This window comes from Anastrepha ludens, chromosome 5, assembly GCF_028408465.1.
Source record: "Anastrepha ludens isolate Willacy chromosome 5, idAnaLude1.1, whole genome shotgun sequence".
Taxonomy (NCBI): Eukaryota; Metazoa; Arthropoda; class Insecta; order Diptera; family Tephritidae; genus Anastrepha; species Anastrepha ludens.
The window spans coordinates 121,610,668-121,636,897 of record NC_071501.1 but is presented as its reverse complement, the minus strand read 5'-3'; the positions used below and the strand labels follow the sequence as shown (position 1 = coordinate 121,636,897).

The window sequence follows — 26,230 nt, the reverse complement described above, 5'->3', positions numbered from 1 at the left end:
TGTGACTTTACAGACCATTTCCATTGTAAGTCTTATAGAAATGCATAAATTACAAATATCAGTAAAATAAATTCCATGCCATATAATTTATACTGAGCGATTGCGCATGTATTCTTTACTGCTATATACAGTTATTTGACATGCATATCCGCAAAGTAAAAAACGGAAATGTTTGACACTGCGCCAACAAATTAATATTGCGACCTTTGCAATTTTGTTGCTATAAAACTGCAATGAATCCGAAGAGTTGCGTGCTTGACATTTCGTGTCTTGCACACAAAATAAATAAAAATAAATAAAAGTAAATAAAAATAAATAAATAAATAAAAGTGAAACTGAATTGGCCTACAAATGTCCAACAACAAGTGGAACAAGTAAAAAAGTCAACTGGCAGCAGAAATTTTAAACAAGCAACAGTGACTAGTGTATGGTGGAGGGTTGTAAAAGGCAAGGTAATCATTCAGAAAATAAAAAGCAAAAAACAAAATCGGCATTCGCTAAAATAACAAAGAAAATGAACTTACGCGACAAAAAAAGTAACTTAAACCAGCAGTAAGAAGAAGAAAAGGAGAAGCGCATAAGTAAAGGCAAGAAAATTTCAAATTCATAATACATTTTTGCTGCTTTTGGGGTCAACAACAACAACTAAGCGACATTGCACAAAGAGAACGCCAAACAGTAGCGATTGTCAAGCGCTCTTGCTCAATGAACTGCCTAAATGAGGGCCACTGGGTCAATGTGCGACAGCACAAATGCAACATGAAAGTATTCTCGAATAGTTCATGGCTTTTCTTAATGCAGTGCCGTTTGAGGTATAGCTGGCTGAGTTTTGGTTAGAAATGAATTTAATGGCTGAATTAAGCTGAATTATTGAAAATTCTTTTTACCACTTTTCCGCGAAAAGTCGTTTGAAATTTTCCTTTTTAGAACAAATAATTCTCTGCTGTTTTCCTTCTTAAATTTCTTATAGAATAATAAAAATGTCCTTGCTATATTTTGCATTTTATCGAGCAAATTTTTTTACCATACCTTGGCGCCTTCTCAATAAACCGAGAGCAGAGTTGAAATGAGTATAAAGTCATTTTATTTATTTTTATGTATAGATGAGTTCGTTTTTTCCTGATTGTTATGTATTTTTATGTGTTCTTTCTTAAAATATTGTTGCAATATGCGTCTATCACGCAATCGACTCTGAAGGAAGTGCGAAAATATTGGCAAAGACAGGAACTTTTCATTTGTTTTGCATCTAAATGCCACGTGTCATTTCAATGGCACAAATTGTTAATACATTTTTTGTAACGGGTGTAGGCTTTAGCTCCTTAGAAGGGAGAATAACTACTAAGCCAGCTGATGAAATAAATAAATGTTTTGAGCTTTTTTACAGAACCGAACTACCTTTAACAAAGGTGGGGATTTGAAAAATTTTAAAATAAAAAAAATTAAAAAAAACAAAAATTTTCAAATTTAAAAAAAAATATTTTTAAATTTTTTAAAAACTTTAAATTTAAAATTTAAAACAAAAAAAAAAAACCTTCTAAATTTTTTTAAATTTTTAACTTTAGTTTTGAAAAATCACTTTAATCACCTGGAATAGTTTAATGGGTATATGAGTAAGCAAATATACAGCAAATTGTACGTAGTATGAGAATGATACTCAGCAGGCACTCGAAGCCGCATTATAGCACAAAAGGGTATTTGCACGCTGGGGTCTCGAAAGCTGGAGTTCCGATAACTAAGGAGAGAGGCAATGGTGTAAGGAATAATGAGACCAATAGACAATTGATACTCAACTTTCAGGCACTTAACGTCAATATCACTCGTCTAGTAGCTAAATAATCTACTTCAGGCACGTAGGTAGTTAGAAGTGGCAATCGCTTTTTAAATCAACTCACTTACAATATTACAATAGTAATATGTCCCTGCTACTCCCCGTTAAGCTATTTCATTTTAAGTGCAAACCGATTGATCAGGCTGACACTTAAATCCCTAAAGTCATCAGTATCATTAAAGAACGATGAGCCAAAAAATGATGCGCCTTTGAACTCCTGGCGTCTTATTTTGGCAACATTTTCTCGACATATATGGCTGCCGGACTAATAACCCAACTCGCGTTGGCTGTAGTGACCTACTACCTATACCTACTATCTCCATACTAAGAGGCGAGTCGTAATGTCTTGTCTCATTAATTTGCGTACCTTACAGTTTCCTTCTATGTCACTATGCCCTGTCACCCATATCAAATGTATGCGGAAATTATTCCTTCTACTCATATTTTTATTAAGTAAAATATGCAGATAAATAACTTAATATAAAGGAGATAACGAGCATCTAAAGCGCTCGAGATGCCAAAATATTCTACCATCTCTTTAAGAGATGCCTGGCAATGGTGGAATTCGCGACAACCCCACCAAGAGACTTACTCACCGCTTGGCTATCAGAATAAATATAGATTTAACTAAAAGTAACTCCATTTTATGCCTAACCAGACAGTTAACTTTTTTGTAGCAAGAATTTCAGCCTGAAATACGCTACAGCTATTAGAAATACTAGTCGAAACGCTCACGTTTTACTTTTTCCGGTAGACGCCAAAGCCAACTCTATCGTCAAGCTTTGAGCCATCATCAACGTGATCATCATCATTGTTAGCTCAACAACCTGGTCCTGGTCTTGGCTTGCTCCTTTGTCACCAGTTCGGTTTATCCTTCGCTTGAGTTCTCCAACAACGTATACCAAATTAGTAATGGAATATGACACCTTACCTGGACTAATCATCACTTAAGTGTGGCGCACTTTTAGTGGCAGATTCAACTCAAGTAGAGAATGAGTTAATTGGTCTCTCAGGCAAATAACTTCACTTTCTCAGACAAAATCGAGTTAGTCATAAAGTCGAAAGAATTTATAAACTTTGAATGCCATACAATTTTCAAGCCAGTTTACTGATTTTTTCCATAGATGCAAGTATTTTTCTTTGCACATCCAAAAAAACACCCGTTATAAAACTTTTTGCATCTCAATGCCAACAGCACGTGCTGCTTATCGATTCCACATTTAATTTTACTTTTCATATTTACGAATATTGCGAGGAAAGTAGCGACATCTTGGCTGCAGCACTGTCATGTCTGTGCGTCTGTAGGTACTCATGATTCACTCGCACACGTGTCGTGACAATTGTTTTTGTGTTGGAATATCTAATAGAAATAAGCCTCTTGAATTTATCTCATATCAAAAATATTCGGAAACTGCAAAGGAACACAATTTGTTTGCACGCTTTTTCATGGGACATATGAGGTGTGGCTATTACGTTCGGAAAGTGTTCCAATAAAACGAACAAATTCAATTTTGAGAAAAAGTTTTTTATCAACCTTTACAACAGCTTGCCTCTCATCATCATCATAATAAATTCATAGAGTTCCAGTGTGAGGTATAGTCTGCCTCTAACTCTATATAATGATTCTAAAGTTGGTTCTATGGTTGAGTTCTCGTTTGGGTACGCCGTACGTGGGCAGAAGTTATGCCGGGGAAAATTCCATAGGCACGTAAATAGTTTTCAACACTTTTCATACTTACTCTATTTCAACTTCGCTCTTCTTGTTTTTTTATAAAAACATAAAATCAAAAAAATTGAACTGTCCTCATATGAAGTGAAGTAGATGCCACTGCTATTATAAAAATCTGTTTTTTGGTCTTGATAAAAAGTAAGCAGTTTTAGTCAGATTTATCTTCTTTCGGTTGATATGAAAGTTAATATCATAGGGTTAGTATTTAAAACCTTTAAAAATATTAAATTTATAAGGAACACAAAAAGTGATTTCGCAAATTACTATAAAAAATCTGTACCTTGCATATGCATTTTTCCGGATAACAAAACATTTGATTTGTCTCACCTCTAGAGAAATCCATATATATTTATTCTGATAGCCAAGCGGCGATTAAATCTTCTCATGGGGTTGTCATTAATTCTATGATCGCAAATGCCGGGAATCTCTTAACGCAATATTTCGGAATCCCGAGTCGAGGGCTTTAGATGCTTGTACTTTCCTTTATATTAAGTTTTATATTTGTAGAATAACTTAATAAAAATAGAAGGAATAATTCTCTCATCCTTTTGATATGAGTGCCAGGGCATAGTGACGTGCAAGGGAATGTAAGGCAGAAAAATTAGGTATAGAACGCTCTATCGCTCACCTCCCTTTTGTTATGCAGATGATAAGTATACTCCTCTGAACGCACAAACTGCATAGTACTAGTAGCTTAGGTTCTTCACCCAAGACGAGATACGTCAGTAGTCTTACATGTACGGCTATAAAAAGATTTTGACCAGAATGGGACGTCAAACATACAAGGGCACTAGTTAATCGGTTAAAGAAAATCGTCTCTATGTTTTTTTAGTTGCTTTGATCACAGGCCACCCTCTCCTAGGTCGCCATGGTCAGAGACTGAATGCATCTCATTTCGATTAATGCAGGCGCAGCAAAAATTGGTAGGATGAAGAGTTTGTCAGACATCTTCTTTGTCACTGTCTTGCGCGGCATGCCACTAGGTTTAGCTGCTTTGCCTCATTGTTTATGAATGATACTAATGACGTTAGTAATGCATGTGTCAGCCTGATCAAAGTGTTTGTGCTAAAAACAACATGGTTTAATGGACCGTAAGAGGTTAGCTGCTACTGTGGTATCAGAGTGGATCGACAACTGTCTAAGTGAGTTTGTTTAAAGAACGACTGGCACTTCTCACTTCGCACAATTGTGCACCAACCGCAGGGTGCAGTCACCTGAACTCAATCTATTCAACATCGCGGTTATCGCTAGCTTGGCCTTTTGTTCAAAGCTTGTTGAATTGACAGAATTAACCCTCCGTTGGACACCTTGGTCTGGAGATACTTTCCTTTGGACGTGAATTTAATATATTTCTATTTTAGTTAACGACTTGAGCGTCCAGGTAGCTTTCTAAAATTTAATTTGCTACTAATTTATGGATATAACCTTTCAAAAAAGATTCTTGAGCAGGACGAAGAAAGTGTTCAACGCAGAGTTCAAGAATACAAGCTTGAGATATAAGAAAAAGTTGTAGTGACCTATATTGGTACTATGCGTTGAACGCGATAACTTTGAAAGGCCATTTTTTTGCCACGAACTTTTCCACAGTGAATCGGGAATGGACTGGCTCGTTCGGATCGCACACAGAAAATGACTGCTGATAGTCGCTTGAGAAATACTTAGCCCTTTTTATCCAGGAAGAAGATATTCATGATGAATGGTGCATGAGGGCTTCATAATTACTAAGTCGTCTGTTTTGTATCTCAATCCTGCAAGCAACACAGTGTTGCGAGTTCTCAAATTACAACTATGTTTGTAAAAATTAATAATTACGCACTGAATCTATAAACTAATTGTTAATTAATTCCAGTTTTGTGACACATTTTGGAGTTAAAATTATTGAAGAACTTTACCCAAATATTTATAAGGGTTTTAGTTTGTTTTGTTTGTTTCCAACGAGCTCAGGTTTTCTTTTTACATTATTTTTTTCTGGATGTCATTTATGTGATAACACTACGGTAAAATCAACTTTTTTTTTGGGTATTGGACCAAACCAATTCCTTAAACAGATTTCTAGGATTTTTTGCATAAAATTTGTATATTAGTAAAGGTAATGTTTCTGTTTTTTACTAATAAAGCTCACAATGAATTAGTAATTAGTAGTTTCTATTTGGTAAAGTTTATTTTTTTAAATTTCTTTTTTTTCATAAAATATAAAACTCACAGTAAGATAACTAATTAGTAGTTTCTATTTTGTTAAGTTTAATTTGTTATAAATATTTATTTTTTCATAAATCTTTTTTCAAATTTTCAAATAAAAAGTATATAATTTATATATATTATATATATATTATTTATATTATATTATTGTATATATTATTTATTATAATCACCTTTACAATAACATCAATTTAAAAAAAATCGGTAAAAAATTGTTTAAATGTATGGACCTGCTGGTAAGCCATGTGCCATCGATCGGAACAGGTGATAATCGGCTGGCGCCATATCTGGAGAATATGGCGGGTGGGGTAGGATTTCCCATTTCAGTGTTTCCAGGTAGGTTCTAACGGGTTTGGCAACGTGAGGCCGAGCGTTATCATACTGTAGAATCACTTTTTCATGCCTCTCCGCGTATTGCGGTCGCTTCTCGCGCAGTGCTCGGCTCAATCGCATCAATTGAAGTCGATACCGATCCCCAGCGATGGTTTCGCTTGGTTTAACAGTTCATAATAAATAACACCAACTTGGTCCCACCAAATACATAGCATAACCTTCGCAGCGTGAATATTCGGTCGAGAAGACGGCCTAGAAGCATGACCGGATAGTCCCCATGACTTTCTTTTCTTTGGATTACTGTAATGAATCCATTTTTCGTCACCCATTACGTTGCGAAAAAGAAAACCCTTCCGTTTTTGCCGCTGGAGCAGTTGTTCACAGGCGAAAAAACGACATTCAACATCCTTTGGTTTTACCTCATAAGGAACTCTAGTCCCCTGTTTCTGAATCATTCCCAAAGCATGCAATCGCTTAGAAATGGATTGGTGGGTAACTCCTAATACTGAAGCAATCTCTCCTTGCATTTGACACGGATCCTCATTGAGCAATGCCTCCAATTCAGCGTCTTCGAAGGTTTTTGGCCTTCCTTCACGCGACCGGTCGTCAACAATAAAATCACCGACACGTTTTTTCACTTAGCCGCCGTTTTTTCGAATGCGAGTGGAAAATCAATACTTCCCGCAAATGACGATTATTCGGCACAAAATCAGACATTTTCACAAAACCATAAGTATATGATACCAAAACAAAATCACTAATGTGTCGAAGCAGTTGGTTTACCATATCTCTAAGAATGGTTTATGACGTTTAGGTTATGTTAGAATCGACTAGCACACACTGCTGGCGGCATCTATTGAACACCTAATATTTAAATAGGTGCAAAAGACGAATGACGACTATATTTTAGCGCTTTTAGTTATTTACAATCATTAATTTTAAATACATAATTCTTTACTAAAACCCGAATTCCTCACTCTCTGGAATTCGGGAATCGGAGAAATTACTTTTTTACTTACGACTCAATCTCTTGAAAAAACTTGAAAATCGTTTAGCCCAATATCCAGCCGACTGCTTTACTGTGTAATTACTAAGTTATATGATAGTTGTGGAATTGCAGTCACTCACTTGCACAAAATTCCGCTTTTTAATTGCACCCAATTTCAGTATGACTAGACAATGCGGAAGAAAAAATAGGTATTTTCAATAAATTATTGTTTTAGTAGTATTTGAAGTATTTGATATGAGCGTTTACCTTCACAATTACCCATAAATTATGGCATCGGTATGGGTGTACTCTGTAAGCACGGACAATAGTGATGATGCTGAAAGTTACTCATACGCCATGTGGCGTCATTATTTTCAATTTATTATACATTTCAATATTCATTACATACATCACGTGATGCGTGTAAATCGAATTGAAATGTAAATGAAATACACAAAATAAAATACAAGATAGCAAAACAATACAGTTAAATAGTGAAAAATGATGCAAGGAAATCGTATAAATATTTACATTGTGCCGTTAGTGGTTGTGTGATGGTGTGGCTTGGGAGGTATGAGAGCAATTAGGAAGTGTTAAACCGTTTTTGTTGTTGCTCTTGCATACATGTGTGGCGCACTTGATTTTGTAACGGAACTTAAACAACAATAGACTGTAACAAAAGCGAGAAGCAGCATTGGCTGTGGCAGCCACGGGTTTAAAACGAAGGAAAAGAACATTACAAATGAATAACGCAAACATCGAAAATGATGCTTGTAAATAAACAGAAGAACACAAGGAACGGCACAGCATTGAAATCATGTATACACAAATACCGGGTGGTCAAATTGCGAGTATAGTGTGCTTTTGCAAAACACAAAAAAACTTCAGCCGACTTAGCATATTTTCTGTTTCTTTTATTTTTAGACAGTCGATCATTAATAGCTGAAGCTGAAGCAATGATTTTTATAAAAGTTCAATAAAACACCAATATTTCTATGATAAATCAGAGTTTATTGTCCTTAAGGCAGAACTTTTTATAGTCACATAAATTGTTTTTTCAGAGGTTCACAGAAGCAATGGTAGGAGAAACAAAATTCACGAATCTACAATTTCATTTGATAGTTATGACTTTAAAATGCAATTTTGTTTTTGAATAGCTTTTTTACTAAATAAAAAAAATAATAATAATAATTTTGAGTGATTAAAATTTGTATTTTTTGACATTTACCGGCTCCATCGCTTATCCGTTTGTATTTTGTAGCTGCTCATTTCACAAGTGTCAAATATGATGGGCGCACGACACCATTTGTAAAAATTAAAAATCTTCCAAAGAGGTGATTAATTTTGTGCCACCTTGCATTTATGGAATACGCTTTCCAACCTGTAGCTGCTTTGGCTGGCCAACTATTTTTAACACTAAGCAGATCAGAACGGAATTCTCTTCTCCAACTCTTACGGGTGTGACCGTGTTACTGACATTTTTCGTTATAATTTTAAAATTTGAAACTGTTACTTAAATTAAAGGACACTAATCCCTGCCATGTGAATATTAAAGTTGTTTGATATCAAGTACATACTGAAAATGCATCATTTCCGACCATAGCTGCCATTTGAAGACTGTGACGGGTGTGACCGTACATATTTAAGCTTTCAACAAAACTTTACTTTCATTGAAGTTTTTGTAAAATTTCCCAAAGAATGCTTATAGAAATGTTGGAGGAGCACTCTGTTTGAAGTCTTTCTGGTTGTATGTCATACTTACTTTTCTAAAAAAATCATATTTTCCTTAAAAGAAATTCTTAAAAAAGGGACGTGTGTGACCACTCTATGTGACTGGTGTAACCTAGTATGAAAATTCAAAAATTTTGCTGAACTAAAACTTTTTATTGAATCCAATTATGAATAAAAACACATAAAATAACATTTCATTATTTTATTTGCTATCACTGACATCACAATACTCTAGACCTGTATTTTTCAAGGAAATTTGTTTAAATTCAGATAAATATGAATAGGAACCATATACAGAGACCGCATCTGCTCTTTTAAAGGCATGCATTTTTTGAAGGCTCTTTGCCATTTTAACGCTTTCCCATCTTTCGTTTAAGAAAGAACTATTCTGATTGAGGTCGTCTTTCGATGCATAAAAAACATTGATCTTATTCAATTTGTGTTTTGCAACAAGATATTTGAAACAGTTCAGCGGTGTTTTCATAATACATTCTCTAGCTTTAATGGCTGTCCATAATGCTCTTTTTACTGTTGCCCCTATACCATCTACTGCGCCTTTACCATGGACTGTAGCGAAAAAATTCCATGTCACTTCTAACCCATACCTATGTTGAAAATGTTGTAGATGCACAACCATCTGAAAAAATGTGTACAACTTTCAAATCAATCTTTTCCTTAAGGTCACTTGTAATCATTTTTAAGAATGCCCAAACACTGTGTTTGTTATGAGTTAAATCATCACTGATAATAGCTTAGGATTATGTGGAAATACCGTCTTGATATCTAACCCAGGCGCATGCTGTAAAAATAGTCAATTGTGGATGCTTCCAATGTGCACTTTGTATTTCGTCTTGGAAAAATATTGAAAAGTTTTCAGCGAAATCAACTTGCAGAACTACTTCGTTTTGGTTGGGTATCGCTTTCCTGTCTTGGAAACATTGCGCTTGCATATTGTTGACATACCAATGTGTTTTAAATTGATCTAGATTTAATTGAAAAAGCTTCAAGAATTCTCCTACAGCTGCTTCCTTAGCAATTATATGGAAACTCCCTTCCTGACTTATCCAAAACTTCCACGACACTATCATATTTTCATTGTAGTTTAATGGTACCAGATCATATATATTTTCACAATAGAGGCATTCGTTTCTCATACATTTCTCACTATGAATATTGCAGCATGTTGACTGCAAAACTTTTGAAGGACTCTCCGGTAGAGTGAAAAGAGTTTTATGAGCAACATCTGTCATAAACTTAATGTTTTCATGATAGATGCAAAGGCACATATTGAGGGGAGTTTTCGCCCCTAGGCACACATTTAGCGGCCTATAATTATAAAATTGAGATTTACCAATTTTAATTGTTGGATTTTCTTCCTTAAATAAAATATAGCACTCGCCCACAGTCATGTTGAGATATCGTTTTTGAACTTTTTGATTAGCGCCCGTTGATGGACTTTTCACGATTTTTACGCCCCTTATTCCAGGTGTATGTCGACTGATATCATCCCGTAAATAAAAGCTTTTGATATTGTCAATATCGTCAATCCGAGTTTTGACTCATGTACTTACTGAGGGCATTATAGATTTTAAGGGAACGTCTTTAGCGAGTTGCTTAATAACAGCAATTCTTTTCGATGGACTACGAGGCAGGATTTTCTCAATTTTGGTGACTGTTTCTTTCAATGAACGACGTGATTTGAAGCTACCAATTTCAGATGTATTCAAAACACTTGATACTTTCTGCTCTTCCTTTTTGCATTGTCTACTCTTTTGCTTTCTTTCTTTATCTTTTCTCCTTTTTTCTTCCAAACGTCGCATCATCCATTGCCATTTTTTTGGCACCTCTTCTTTTTTTATCTCTTGTTCTCTCTAAAGCCAAATGCAGTTCATATTTTTCTTTATTGTTTTTAGGTTTTTTCCTTTGTTCTCGCTTCCTGGTTTTCGAATCCATTAAAAAAACAAGCACTTCGCATTTATGTGACGGGTGTGACCAAGGTTTTTATATTACTGAATTGCCAAGCTCGAATAAAAAATTAGTAAAATGTCACCAAACTATTTACTACGCATACTTTGTTATCATTGCAAAGTATCAAGTGATTATAATGTACAGTACCAATTTAATTGAACTTTTTCAATTTTTAGTGGGACGGGTGTGACCGAAAATTTTAAAGTTTTAAAAAATCGATAAAAATTTTATTTTACAATGTACCATGTCGAAACTTTGAAAGAATGAAAGCAATAGCATATTATATTCAAATATAATGGGGGTTGGTCAATAGTCATAAAGGAAGAACAAGAAAATGTAAAATAAAGACACATCGTAAAAAGAATGTAAACTTACTTTTCAGTATAGGCGAAGTTCACAGTGTTGCCAAACTTATTAAACTTAAGGCAAAAATATAGTTTTTGATTTTCCCATATATATTATTCTCTGGCAGACTTTTTTTGACTGAATTTAACTAAAAACAACTAAATTAATTTTTTTCTGCATAGGGCCGTTTTAGGTGGAATTTACCATCTGCAAGCCGGCGAAGCTTGAAAGCGACTGATGAAATGATTTTTGAAATTAGTGCGTGTCAGTGCACGTCATTTGGTAGAACACCAAATCTCGTAAAGTTCACGTCTTCAACTGCAGCTCTAAAAATCATTCACATTCACATCAATCATACTCGTATTGGCTCGATAGATGAAATGAGTTGACTTTTCCAGCAGTAGTTTTGTGTAAGTGGACCAAGTGCAAACCTCCAATAAATCTAAATCTGAAAATAGGACCAATAAAGCCAACAGTCCGAAATTCCCACCACCTGCCTCCTGCTGCACGACAGTCACGCTGCAAATTTTGCGTGGGAAAAAATTGTTAGGCTTAAGATATTTAGTTTCACATTTGCATTTGGATCATTCTGTATGGTGGGGGGTGGGCAGCTGAAAAGCAAAAGAAAGCAGTTAAAGGCGGGTGTTAAAAATGCAGTGAAAGTGAAGGTATTGTTCTTGTATACGAGCAGTGACAGAAAACATGCTTCGTCTTCATGCTTGCCTTTGGAATTTTAAGAAAGCTGTGCGAGTGTTTCGCGGTTGCTGAAGCAAGTGAAATAAATACATTCATTTTTTCACTTAGGTATGGGATGTTACTTTATAACCAGCTATTTTGAGATTTGAAACAAGCGAAGGTGTGGATTTGAAAATATCTGAATTTTTTTTTATGTTAATTAGGAATACTAAACATGGAACTTTATATTCATGCAATCCATTTCACTGCTATTTATATTTACGGCATCTGTTGGATGTATGGAGATGTTGAAGAATCACTTTTGGATTTTTGGCTTCCAAAAAGATAATTACAATTTTGTTGTTTGAAAAAGCTTAAATTCCTGCATGCATCATCTAATCATTCTTTGTCTTGAATCTCTTGTGGCATCGCTAGTGGGTTAGCACATATTTCCATATTTGTTTTCGCTTTGATTATATTAGGACATCGGCCTCGGTAGTCTAGCGTAAGCGCACTAGCCTGCCATCCCAGAGGTCGTGGGTTTGAATCCCACGTACAGCACCGTCTTCGCACTTTTCCAAATGTACCTACTTTCCTGGTTACTACACAAAAAAAAAAATCTCATTTCTCAAATCCAAAAACTTATCCTTTGCATCCTTACTCCCGCCCAATAGTCAGTGCTTTATTTGCATTGTGGCTGTTAAAAGAAAAAAAAAGCAAAAACACAAAGAAAAGCACACAGTTACGCATTGCAAGTTGCGCCAGTAAGAGGAAGCGGGCAGCCGCTGTAATAGCCTAGACACACCACTTTACTGAAGTCTTCAACCATCTGTGCGATCCTTCTGCCCCAAAAATGTGAGACACAGATGGCGCTACAAGCTGTAAGAAGGCGTTGTTCCTAAGCAACGACAGGTGGGCATTCAAACTACTTAGGCTAACCACCTATCCTGTCAGAAATCAAAACAGATTAACGAAACCAACGCAAGACTTAGTCTTGTTGAGGACCTATGCTCCCGAGAGGAGTGAACAACGAACAAAAAAAAAAAAAAACAATATTATCTCATAAATGAATAAATATATTTATGTTCTAAATTTTGGAATTTTAGACAGCTCTATTACAGCGCCGCCTATGTATTTACACCAGTTGCTGCATCTATTCGTCATTGGTCAATGCTTGGCGAAAAAAAGAGACCTATTATTGTATTCGGAAACTATTTGAGGCAAAGTAAAAAAGTTGTAGAAAAAACGTTAGTCTTTAGCTTTATACATAATTTTTTTATAGAATTTTTTTATAGAAAATTATGTATATATTTTTGAATGCGCATATAATGCGAAAGGTTGACAAAACTTAAAAGGAAATGTAAAGTCTATCGGGCATCACGGCGAGAGAAATGTAAAAATTAGAAAAAAAAAATTAAAAATGTCTGCCAATTTTTTTAATTTCATGTCTTTGAACTCCTGGTAGAAGAGAAGTGGGGAGTTGGACGAAGCATTTTTTGGAAAGCCTAGTCTTTTAGCATTAGGGATAAATATAACCTTCATAGGGTATACACCAAGAAAATTTAGGATGTTAGGGCAAAAAGTAACTAAAATTACACAATCTCCCCTACCTCCAAAACGAAGCATTTCACTCATCCGCTCCCACATGATTTTTTGTTGCATTGTCTTCCTCTATCTTCAAACGTGCACGGTATCACGAAAAGTGATACATCCTGTTTTTGATGCTTTTGAGTTGGCATCAGAGACACTTTTTTGGCAAACATTACCGGTAGGTAATGTGTAAATTCGAAAAAATTTATCGCTTCGATCATCTCATCATTTCGGTAGTGGATTTTCACAAATTCCAGTCGTAGTGCATTCATAAAATTCTCCAAATTTAGCCTTCGATGCTCTCAATGACAGCTATCAAACAACTGGATCGCTTAATTGAAAACAGCCAGTCTTAATGATACACCCCATATATTAAATATGTAAGCTAGCTCGTGCTTTCGTTGTCAACGTGCTGCTCGTCGCTGAAACTGTCATGGTTATTAGAATTGCAAATATTTGTATACCGCAGCTGAGTAGAAAAGAAAAGCACAAAAATGGCAAGAAGTATTGCAGCTATCAACTACGAGCATAGCAAAAATGCGTGATGAAAAAATATCAAACTAAACTTTAGACTTTTATTCTTGCGGAACAGCTTTAATAAAAAACTAGCAGCTACATTTTTTTCTCTAATATTTTTAGAGAAGACAACAAGAAAACAAAATTGTCGAGCAATTGTTGCCTTTGGTCGCCATAAATTGACTCTGTAATAACCCTGTTTTGCCAAGGCAAGCCACAGAGAATGCTTCGAATGCAAAGTAAACAAAACAATAGAGAAACTGAGTATGCAAAATTGTATAAAATCTCAACTGTTACGACTTCTACGAGTATTGCAGCGCAAAGCAGCAGAATTGCGTTTTTGCTTGCTTTTTTATTTAAAAATTTTTCCGCTATTTGCTGGTGCTTTTCTTAGCTTATTTTGTGCTGTGAACTACACCAAGCTGGCAAAGGGCAGGTGCTGCTGCATTTGCTGCGTCAAGATCAGTTGCAAAATAGCGCAAAAACAATGACTGAGCTCCACAGCGGGACAATCTAAAGTGGGACTGGCTGCAGCAGGCGACGGCAGTGCGCGTTGTAGTTTTCTTTATATATTTTTTCCATTTCTACTGTAAATTTTATTTTTATGCAAAGAAGTTGGCGTGTTTTTCTTGTAGTAGAGCGTAAGGCAGACGAAAAACTTTTGCCATTGTGAGTTTTTAAAACTACTGCTGTGTAAAATCTGTTAGCACTACAAACCAGAGCGCAGCAATAATATCGAATACAACAAATATTTAAATAAAAAGGCAGTCAACAACTTTATTGCGATTTGACCGCAAAGAAAGCGGAAAAACCACAAATCAACATAACTCAATAAAAACGAGAGTCGTGCAATCAATGAAGTAAATAAATAATTGTTTAAAATTTATTTCCTCAAAAATATACGCGAAGTGGCAGAAGTGAGCAATAACTGAAAATTGCCAGAAAATTATGGAAAAATTTCGCGTTAAATATTTAAACAGTGTTAACAAAATTTAATATTCGTAATTCAAGCAATAAATAAATTTATATATATGCCGATATATATTTAACATATACAAAATATTGTTATAAAAGTAAAATTAAGCATTAAAAACCGACAACTTTTAATAAAAAAAAAAAAAAAATTACCCAATAAAAAATTGATATAAACTACCACAGGATTTCTTAGCTGAGCGCAAGAAACAAAGCGTGGAGGATTACAATTGGTAAGTAACAAATTTTGATTTAATGATTTCTTCCACAATGTATTATAAAAATGAAATTTTATTGTAAGTAATAGACCTCCTAGATGCGCCAGGCGTAAGCAAGTGGCGAGTAAATGAATAGATGAACGTACGTTGTTAGCGCTGGAAAAGGGCTGCAAAAAATTACATTTGTTTGGAGGCATTTAATGCTATGAACTTTATTTCAGAAGAGTTTCATTAGACCGCGTTCACATAGGTCAACTTTTGCTGCTCATTACTAATGCTGCTTGTACTCCGTCAACACCCTTTGTGTTCTCGTTCTTCTCACTGTTGTTCTTAACTGTAGACTAACAACTAAAACAACTGCAAGCAGTGAAGTGGCTGTGTGTGGACACGATGGGAACATTAAAAGAGAATTCGGAGAGTTAAAGCTACTGAAGTCTCCCTGTATGAATGCGGACTAATGAAACTCTCTCGAAAGCGAATTGACTGCCTTGAAAATAGTGAGTTGTAGTTTATGGGGTTTAGGACAGAGATGATAAATTTACCAGGGTTGCTCTTTAATTATAGTGAATTCTGAGCAAAACTTCGGCTGCTAGGTCACTTGGGAGATTCCAACAAATCATTTGTCTAAAGTGACTACAAAATACCACTGATTTTTGACAATTTTTTTCTTCCTAAATTTGACCACGTACTTTGTATGAACGAAGAGGCGCGCCACTTCACGATTTTATTGTAGCAGCACCAAAATACCACATCAAAGCCATGAGATTCATTACGGTCTAGTTGCTGCTCACCCTTAAGTTGGGCATCACCTACACTTTTTCTTAAAAAGTAACAAATAATCAATCACTCGCCAATGGAACTGAGAGTTACGCAATTTTAATTAAAAAAAAGCAAAGCCAAAAGGTCTGGCTAGTGCTAATCTTTTGTTACTTTAAAAATTGTTATGTTGCTTCGCGATAACCGCTTTAACGATTTTGACCGAGTTTAACGAATCGCACCAGTCGTTTCTATCTGATCTTCCAACGCAGAGGAGCCGTTACTCTTCCTCTGATAATTTCAGAGCCGGAACGCTTGTATTCATTCGGACGGCGGCATGGTCTAGCTAGTGGAGCTGCTGGAGCTTTATTCACTGCACTTCGCTGTCCCCGTAAAGATCATACAACTCAGCGTCGCTAACGTGCGAAGGGCCAAAAATCTTCCTTAAAATCTTTCTCTCAAACACTCCCAGGCACACCTAATCTGATGTTGTCATCAGAATTAAATGTAATACTAAATAAATAAGCAAAAAATAGTTTAACTAATAAAATAACATAACAACAATAATAATAATAATACGGCGGCCGCCGTAGCCGAATGGGTTGGTGCGTCAGTGCAGAGAGAATGTAGGTTCGAGTCTCGGTGAATCACAAAAATTTAGAAAAAGTTTTTTCTAATAGCGGCCGCCCCTCGGCAAGCAATGGCAAACCTCCAAGTGTATTTCTACCATGAAAAAGCTCCACATAAAAACAAAAATATCTGTTGTTCAGAGTCGGCTTGAAAAGGTAGGCCCCTCCCTTTGTGGAACAACATCAAGACGACATGGAGCTCGGCCAAACACCCAAAAAGAGTGTAAACGCCCATTATACATATACAGTTACCCATATTCGACGGACCCGACGGATTTCGATGACTCTTTGGGCCCATTCCAATCGACGAGGCTTGTCCGCAGGCAACAATTTTTGCGTCAATTGAATCTTATACGGGAATAAATGCAAATCAATGCGGATAATTCGTTGTAAAGTGGTCCGAGCAATGCCCAACTGCTGAGAACGGCGATTTTGGGATGTCCTTGACGACGTCTCAACACTGACCTGTACAAGAGCAATATTCTCATCCGATCGCCTTGGCCGGTTTTGATTTGGCCTCTTTGCATTAGAAAGAGCACCACCAGTCGAAAACCTTACGTACAAACGTTTAACGGTGTTCGTAGAAGGCGAACTTTTCACATTATTTAACTTTTTATACGCAAGTTGAGTTTTCACAATTGACTTTGTTGAATGTAAGTTTCAACAATTTGTCAGCGCTCGCGTGGCGTGTACTGTTCCATGGTAAAAATCTGCTTGGGCTCACGCTTCCAACGCGGTATGTCATTAAGCGATCTGACATTTCTGTCAAAAGATACAGGGTTGCCAGATGGGTCCGTCGAATATTGGCAACCCTGTATATATATATAATAAAATAAACCCGATACCCAAAAATAGGGCAATTTGTCTTTACATTTTTCTCACTAACACTTTTTACAGGCAATGTTTGTATCATTCACTACTTTCTTTCACTTACATCAATTCTGCATACTGCTTTGTATTTGATGCTGGATGGTATGGAATAATTTCCTTTGCTACTTCACTTTGCCTCCAATAGGAACAACATCAATCCACTAAGTGAGTGCTGCAAGTTTTCAATTGTAGCTTCTACACATAATTTTTTTTTGTTTTTATTTTTTAATTTCTTGAGTTTATTTATTTATTTTTTCCTTCACTTATTCATCGCATTTTCTATAGCATGACCCCGATGGTTGCAAAAGGCAGCAACTGTAACTCCTCTACAAAAATACACTTTGTTGCCTAGTACATAAAAGCGCTAGTAGAAACATAGAGCAAACTGGCAGGCGGCCTAAATACTCGACGAATTCGTGAATAATAGAAGCTCGCTCGCCCGACTGTCTGCCTGCTGCGTTACGGCCTCGCCTTGGTAAGTTTTGTTGGGCTGGTAAGCGCGCACTCATTTGGCTTGACTCATTGTGAGCCCACAATAAAGTAGGGAAAAGTACGTTTCTATGCAAGTAAAGTCAAGGATGCGCATATTTTGAATTATTTTGCGTTTCGCTTTATTTTTATTTTTATTTTTTTGTTTTGTGGCTTATTTGTGTGAGTGGTAAGTTTTGTCTGTTTTATAGTTATTATATATTTGTTGGCTACTGCAAGCTTTGGAAACTATCCATTTTTCTATTTCTGCGCGTAGCTTATTGGAGTCTTTAAATTATTCATATACCAACGTATGTATTTGTGTATATATATATACTTATATAGGGACAGACAGACATACAAGTGGATACATGCATTGCAATAATTGATTGCTCTAGTCAGTTGTTGCGTTAAATTTAACAAATTTAAAGTACAGGAAAGCTGGGAAAGTTCAAGGTTTGGTATTTTTATTTTGCATTCCTATGGAAGCGTTGGACTTTTTGCGTACAGAATAGGGTATGAAATGCCGCATGCGTTTATTGTGAGAGGAATCGGTGGTTTGATTTTCAACCGGAAAATAGAGGGATTTCTATTCATAATCCAAATGGTGAGACGGTGTTTTGAGAGGCTCTTTCGTAGCATAAATGCCTCCATTTTTCCATATTTCGCACTGTTTGCAGTGAGACTATTAGTTTTAGAGACTATCAAATATTTTTTTGTGATTTAAAATTTTTCTCAACTGTTAAGGACTCATTGGATGCTCAGAAGCTTCAATTCGACATGAACAATCTACATCAATGGTGCATGAGAGCGCGTCTATCGTTGAATATTAAAAAAAAATTGTATTTAACATTTTCGAGGCGTACTTTTTAACACTTCCTACAAAATTTCTAAAAATGTACTACATACAAAGTTTAACAGAGTTTAAGGATCTTGGAGTTTTATTCGATATAAAATTTTCCTTCAGTAGTCACATTAATTTTATTCTTTCAAAATCTTACTCGGTTGTATGCTTCATTCGTCGCAATGCATCTGAATTTTCTGATCCGTATACCTACAAATTGCTGTTTACGCCTCTTGTACGTTTTCACTTAGAAGACCTTACTACCAAATTTCGATGAATTCGCGTGCAAAATGTAATTCTCAAGTCGCGCTATGTTCCTTACTAATTGAGACCCTTTTTTCATCGTATAATTCTCGGTTAAAGCTAATTAATTTAAAATCTCTTGAAAGGAGGACAAGACTTTCGTTTATTTTCAGTGTCGTCAATGACATCGCCGATTGTCCAGTTATATTTGAGCGGTTAAGTTTGAATATTCCACAAAGAAGTTTTCGCAATGTTTACTCTTTTTATAAGGACAACTTAAAGACTAAATTTGCGAGTAAGGACCCGTTGCTTGCGTACTCAGATACTGTAATTCAGTACCCAATTGCAGCCTGCTTGATTTCGCTCTATACTCGTATAGATTTAGTTTTGTAAAAACTTTAAATTTAGTAGCTTAATACTGAATTTATAGTGATTGCTAGTTGTAAAATTTCGACTGCTTTTAATCACATTTTTGTCTAGTCTGTATGAAAATTTATCAAAATGGCGCTTTAGTGCTAATTGAGGACCGGCACTTCAACCACTTTATTTCATGATGATTTATACGGGAGATTATTAAAATAAAAATAAAATGTAATTGTCCCTTACACTCTTGCCTGAGTGTTTGGACGAGATCCTCCTCCAATTTGTGGCGTTGGGCATCCTACAGTTTCAAGCCGACTCCGAATGGCAGATATTTTCATGGTAGAAATATACTCGGACGCTTGCCATTGCCTGTCGAGAGCCGACCGCTATTAAAAAGCGCTTTTTCTTTCACTTGGTGTTTCATGCACGGAGATTCCAACCTATTCGTCCACGGCGCCACCATTCGAGTTTGTGGTGATATAAAATTTTGCAGTATAAGAATCAAATGAAAGCTATTTCAAGTCTTTTATCCTCAAATTGATATGGCAAAGTTGTTCTCCCGCATTATTTTTTTATTCATTTATTGAGGCAATGAATATAATAAATTGTTACAGACTAAGTAGGCACATTTTAAGGTTAATAGGCATTAATAAAAAGAGAGTACAAATAAATATTCGATCTTTTGAACACGAAAAATCTATCTCAATCAATTTAGAGATTTTATTAAACGCAATTAAAGTTCAAATATAGGAGCATTTCGAGTATAAATAGATTTTAAGGAGCCAACATAGAAAAACTACAAAGAACACTGGCCGGAATATTAAAGAAAATCCTCTCAAGGAAGATAATATTATTCTTCTTCTCTGTAATGGTATTAAGCTTAGCAATAAGCATCTCGCTTAATATGTGAGGGATCCGTGAAGCGTAAATTACGCAACGCAAAATGTAAGAATACTTTCTGGATTCGTTTAGTTCTAGCACCATGGCACATACTCCTTTCTTTCATTTAGTTTTCATTAACTTACGAGCAATTTGTAGTACGTTTGTATAAAACTAAATAGTATTGGAATACTCCACTTAAATATAATGGAAATAAATAATCCAGGTTTTGTTTTTTTCAATTGACCAGATCTTGTGGCATTTTTCTTCTCCATTTATTTGTGCCAGCAAGGATGGAGACCTCTGTGTTTATATGTTTATTCAGTCTCTCTTTATGAAAAGGTTGCAGACTCAAATTTGGAACGTACAAACGCCATATAAAAAAGCTTCAGCATATAAAGGTTGGAGTAATCGAAGTTTATGACGCCTAACAATAGCAGGTATGGCGCAAGATTTGGTATTAATAATATGACTAGTAAGATTTAGGTTTAGAGTTATTTGGCAATATAAGATATCTATGTCTTTAGAAAAAAATATTGTATAGTACATTTTCAAGTTCAGAAGAGTTGAATAATAAAATACAACATTTTTTGGAAATTCCATAATATGTCCAGCTAAAATCCGCTTTTCGATTTTTGTCAGAATAAAATCACACAAATCCCACAAATAAAAATTTTTGTGGGTGGAAAAACAATTAATTTCAAAATTTGCAAAAAAATATTATGTGACGCAAGTCGCGAAAGGTTGAATTATAAAAAACATTTGATTTCCATTTAAAAAAGCAAAATTGTTTAGCTACAATCAGTAATTCACAATTTTAAATAAATAAATTTCATGCGAGCGGGTTTTGCGGGTAGATTTGCATGAGAAGCCTTCTCTTTTCTTCCTGGCAGCATTTCTGCTGAACGTTTTTGTCATTCTATCCAAGTAGTAAATAAACATACAGAAACCTAAAAACATCCTTGTTGATTGATGTGCATTTAGTTTCATGATACTGGAAAAATGTCCAATGTTTTTGCACCTCAAAGTAGCCACAAATGTTCCTACTTTTGTGCAAGAAAAAAACAATAAATATTCACATTTTTGCTCCTTCTTACAAGCCAACTTAGTCACCAATAATTAAGTGCCATTCAAAAGGCCTTTTATGGCATTTTGCATATTAAAATTTGTGCTCCTTGAGAACTGAGAAAAGTGCAATCAATTGGGGCAGGCATGGCTTGAAAGTAGCATTGTAACTGTTCACTTTACTCGACCGCCCTCAGTCTTTGTGTGCCGACAAAGAAACTACTGAAATATATAAGACGGGAAAGTGCATGTGTGTGCGCATGAAAATATGGGTTTAGGTTGAAATGCCTGCTTATATTATTCATAACTTGCCATTTCGCTTAATGCCACAAAGTAGGTGGCAATCACTGTGATGGCCTGTGCGTGCTGGGGAACCAAGTGGCAAGCGCAAGACGATGCGCCGGTCGCTGGTTATTGTTCAACTTTTCGTTGCAGGCACTCACTTCTTCCATGCGCCCCACTGCCAAAATCTGCTTTGAGCAAAGACAATGTTAGGGTTGCCCATCAACGGAAGCGAGCAGCTCTAATTAGGCATTTTATATGCAGGTCGTAGATCGTTGCTCTACTTGTATAATTAGCGTTCTTAAAACAGTAGTGGTGCATGGGGCATTTGGTGTGTCAACGCGAACTTGTTTGAGTTTGTGCGGAGCACCAACAGCTTTCGTTGCACAACCACAAGACAAAGCATCACTTTCGCTTTGTCGTTTTGCGTATCCGCATTTTTATGTACATCCGAATTTACTTATTTTTTTCTATTCTCGTATTGAGATTCGACAACTGCACAAACGAATCTGAAAATGCGTGAAATAACTGTAATAAATTTACATTAAGTAGATGCCAATTTCTTGGCGATTAATTACACAATTAATTGCTTTTATTTTCCTTAATTAGAATTAATGCGGAGCAAAAAATTGGCGTATGTCCTTGCGGGGCATCGTTCACTTTTGTCACGTTTTAATGAAATATGCTTAGCGTAATTAGGTTGGGCGGCACAATCGTGACACTGGAATGCCATGCAATTAGCAACTCAAAACATTGATAGAATTTGTGGTTCGAAGTAAATTGAGTGTGACGCTGCGAAATGACAAAAAGCAAAGTCAGCACGATTTTTGGAAATTGAAAATGCAGGAAGATTTCGTTTTTATTTGTATTCTCAATTTAATTGAGAGTGCAGTGTCCTGATTTTTATTAAGTTTGAACTTTCAAAAATGACACAAAAGTGCATTGACAGGTAGAAACGGATGCGCATTTGTGTATGCGTCTTTCCTCTTGTCCTGGTAGAATATGAAGCTGATGAAATAACTGAGGAAATCGCAACTATCTTTCAAGTAAATGCGACTATATGCTAGGTAATTTCAATTGAGTTGCCGAGAAGTTTACTAGCCCCAACGAGGTGGGCTAATTTGTCCACTGTACTACCGTAGCGATCTAATTTCTCACTTACTGTAGATGAATGGAACATCTCTGAGCCCTTTCGGGTAGATACCCTGTTTTTTTGATGAGTGACGTGGGGTTCAAGGCGTGACAGTGTCAAATGTAGGGTTACAGCGGCCGTCGTCTTCTGCGTTGAGTGGTGTGGTCACTAAAACAATCCGTATTCCCCTTTTGCGGAGATTCCCTTCCCGGGACTATTTCTGCTTTAGTACGGGAGGGTCATGGACGACGTTCATGAAATGGACTAGCTCTATTCACCCACGTCTGGGTCCACCATATTTGCAATCAGCTTCCTGCTATAGGCTCGTCTTCTTATGTCTCTGACTGAGAGGCTTCGCTTTGTTGTACTGTGCCGAAGCCTGTCTTTTGTTTTCGTAATACGTCTCCAATGTATGTCTTAACCGCATTCCAGCTGTCCCGCGTTCAAGCATTTTGCTGGTTATATTGGTCGGCGCAATGTCATCAATCTGCTCCCACAGAGCATCGCTTTCCACGAGCCCTCTGTCGCAAGTAAATAACGTGTGCGCGGAGTCATCGCCCGGTGTTTCTAAGTATATGCATCTGAGGCCCCTACCTATGCGGTATTTCGGGAAGTATCCGTGGCCCGAATGGAACTGGCTATGAAATAGTTCACTTCCCTGAAGTTTCTTTGAGCCCATTTGTCTATTGTTGAAATGAGTCTCGCCGTCCATCTGCCGCTCAATTCAGTGTCTCATCGGCTTGACCACCGCTGCATGGTTATAGACCATAATAGACCCAATCTCTATGTATAACTAACTATTCAGTGTTACCGAGAAGGTCGGCCTAGATGTTTAAAGACATAATTCAGTTAATTCCTGACGACTATGTGACATGATGTACAAGACTTAACCGCTTTCGAGATATTTGCAGATTATTTCGCAAACATTTTTTGTTGGCTTGCATGCCCGCTTTTCTTCAAGCACCTGATTTTCTCCATGTTTTTGTTTAAGGGTAGGTTAGATCCACTATGGTATACACTCAGGCTCATAGTCCATTGTGCTAGCGCGTGAGGAATTAACGAAAAACCGCTTTTCGAGCCTTACTAGTTTTTCGTATATTAAAACATTCTGAACGATAGAACCTTCGTCAAAGTTATGCCCCAGACTTCTGCAGAAGCTGCTTAGATGAGGAAGAGATGATCTCCCTTAACTTGCGCCATTGCCCTGCTCTATCCAGACATAGATAGCGGGATAATTTTTTAATGAGTTGGAAGATCTCATTACGCTGCAAAACAGAGATCTTCTAAATTTTTTAAAAGTTAACACTGGTCTTAAAAGAGATAAGGACAAGTTTCCCACCCGGCATAGCACTGGGCTGTGAGCCAGAGCGCGTCCCATAGTGGACAACCACTTAAATCGAGTCTTATTTGATTAAAAGTTTACGAGCCATGCTGCGGCGTACACGAAAATTTTAAAAAATTCAAATTAAAAAGTGCAAAATTTAAAGCAATTTTTTTTTGAATCTTTCGAAATTTTGTATGAAGTTGATTTACATAGTTTTGATTGAAGAAGGACAATATTTAACCATATTTGCAAACTAACGTAAACAAGATTTAAAAAAACAAAAAGAAAAGGAATTACGAAAAAAAAAATCCTATTCCTATTCGAAATACAACGAAAATAGTAAACAAAAAATTATCTAACAAAAAAAAATTACATAAAAATATATTTTACTTGTAATTTGTAACTGGTAACTATTCCATGGGCCTCTTAAACTCAACGTCAAAATGGTGGGTAGGTTGGAGATGAAAATTTTTGTTCATATCAAAAATTCCAAATAAAATTTTTGGAGTTTATCTGCCATATGGAATTAGAAAAATCTAAAGAAATTTCGGAATTTTAATTTTTTGAAAGCTTGAGAGATAAAATTCAGTTGTTAGAAAAAATATCTCAACTTGCTCTAAAAGTTGTTCCACAATTGCTTTCTAAATGTTTTTCGATCAGAGTAAAGAGGAGGGAGTGGACAAAAAACTAGTTGCATTCGAATTTGTCTCGATTTTTTTATGCTACTTGCCAGTTTACAAAAATCTATAAATAATAAAAATCGCAGCAGGAGCAATCGCGCCTCAAATTGATTGGCTGCACTCGAACGCTTGTATGACAGCTCACTGCATTCAGGAATGCATATCCGGAAGCATCTGGATATCTTTTGCAGCTGTGGCTATATATGCGCTGATATAGTAAAGTAAAATATAGATCTAAGTAAAATAAGCCGACTTTTTGGACCTTCCAAAGCAGAATCCCTACGTGGTGGGTTTCAGCTTAATTCTAGATAACTGTTGAGTACATGAGTCGAAGCATGATTGATGTAAGCGTCGATTAAGTATTTACTACTCACCTCTCTAAATACCACCCTACCTGGCAGCTAAAAGATCAACGATACTCTCTCTTAAGGGCTGATTGTGAATGGTGAGAAAACTAAGAGGCAAAAGGCAAACAGCAAAGGCAAAAGTACTGAAGACGTGAAACTATGTTTAGCGAGCAACCATTAATAGTAAATTAGACCATGAAGTTAGTCTAATACTTTTAATTAAATACTGTTAAATAAAATCTTTATTTAATATTAAAATGTTTTACAATATTTCTTACAATAAATGAATTACTCTTTTGAGACATCAAACAATGACTATTAACTGGTGAAAGATTTCAGTTCTGGTCCTGCATTGGATTGAAAACAACTGGAACTTCCTTTTATTCAACTTGATGGCTGGCATGCATGACTGGCTACATTGAAGGCATTTTTGATTACAGTAATAAATTGCTTGGATGCTTACATAGTGTCTTACGCCTTAGTCTCGCTCTCCTGTGCTCTTTCCATTCCCCATTCAGTTCATCACATTAATTAAGCCATGCTCGAACTTTTCATTTCCTATCTGGCATCTTAAAAACAATTTTTTTTATGCTATTACAACGCGAGCGCTTGAAGCAAGCGAGCGGCAGGCCTAACGCTTCCCAGCATAAAAATAAATAACTGAAAGTGCCTTCAGTCTACTATTCCACACACACACTCACACACACACACGTATTTACTTGTATGTATTCTCGAAGTATATTTTTAGCTGCGGTGATTAAATTGCAACCTGCGGCAAGTTGTGTTTCATGAGTTTTTCTAGCAACTCACATACACACATACATATTTAATGCGCCCTAAGTGGGATAAAGTTAAGGCTGTAGTAGCAGCGCTCAGGTAGTTGAGCTGACTTGGCAGTGTGGCGGTGTGGCATTGACAAGCCCAAAAAAGTTAAGTTCTCCACTTGGATACAGCTTTATTACTTTTTGTCACAATTTCACTACTTTTGATTTTATTATTTTCTAATATACTTTCCGGTAGATTTATTGCTGTATGAAAAGTTCGAAGTGCTTTGCACTCCATTTAAAAAAATTAGTAATTTATAAGTGAGTGTGAAAATGAATAGGAAAAATGTTATATCCTTTCGCCTCTCTCTATTCACTTCACCTATTCAATGAGTTTATGAATTATTTAAATAAATATGCGAAAGCTTAGATGTGAGTGGTAAGTGGAAAATTTAAAATTTGTTACACGCTTCTGAGGATTTAATTAAATAT

The 26,230-nt window shown here is 36.0% G+C and overlaps 1 long non-coding RNA gene across 1 annotated transcript in view; it reads left to right on the top strand.

The window, feature by feature from the left end:
• Positions 1 to 26,230, top strand: part of LOC128863905 (uncharacterized) — a 111,881-nt gene that overhangs the window by 5,976 nt on the left and 79,675 nt on the right. Inside the window, exon 2 of the long non-coding RNA XR_008454635.1 lies at positions 14,538 to 15,107. This is a non-coding gene — a long non-coding RNA (uncharacterized LOC128863905). The remainder of the gene's footprint in view (positions 1 to 14,537; positions 15,108 to 26,230) is intronic.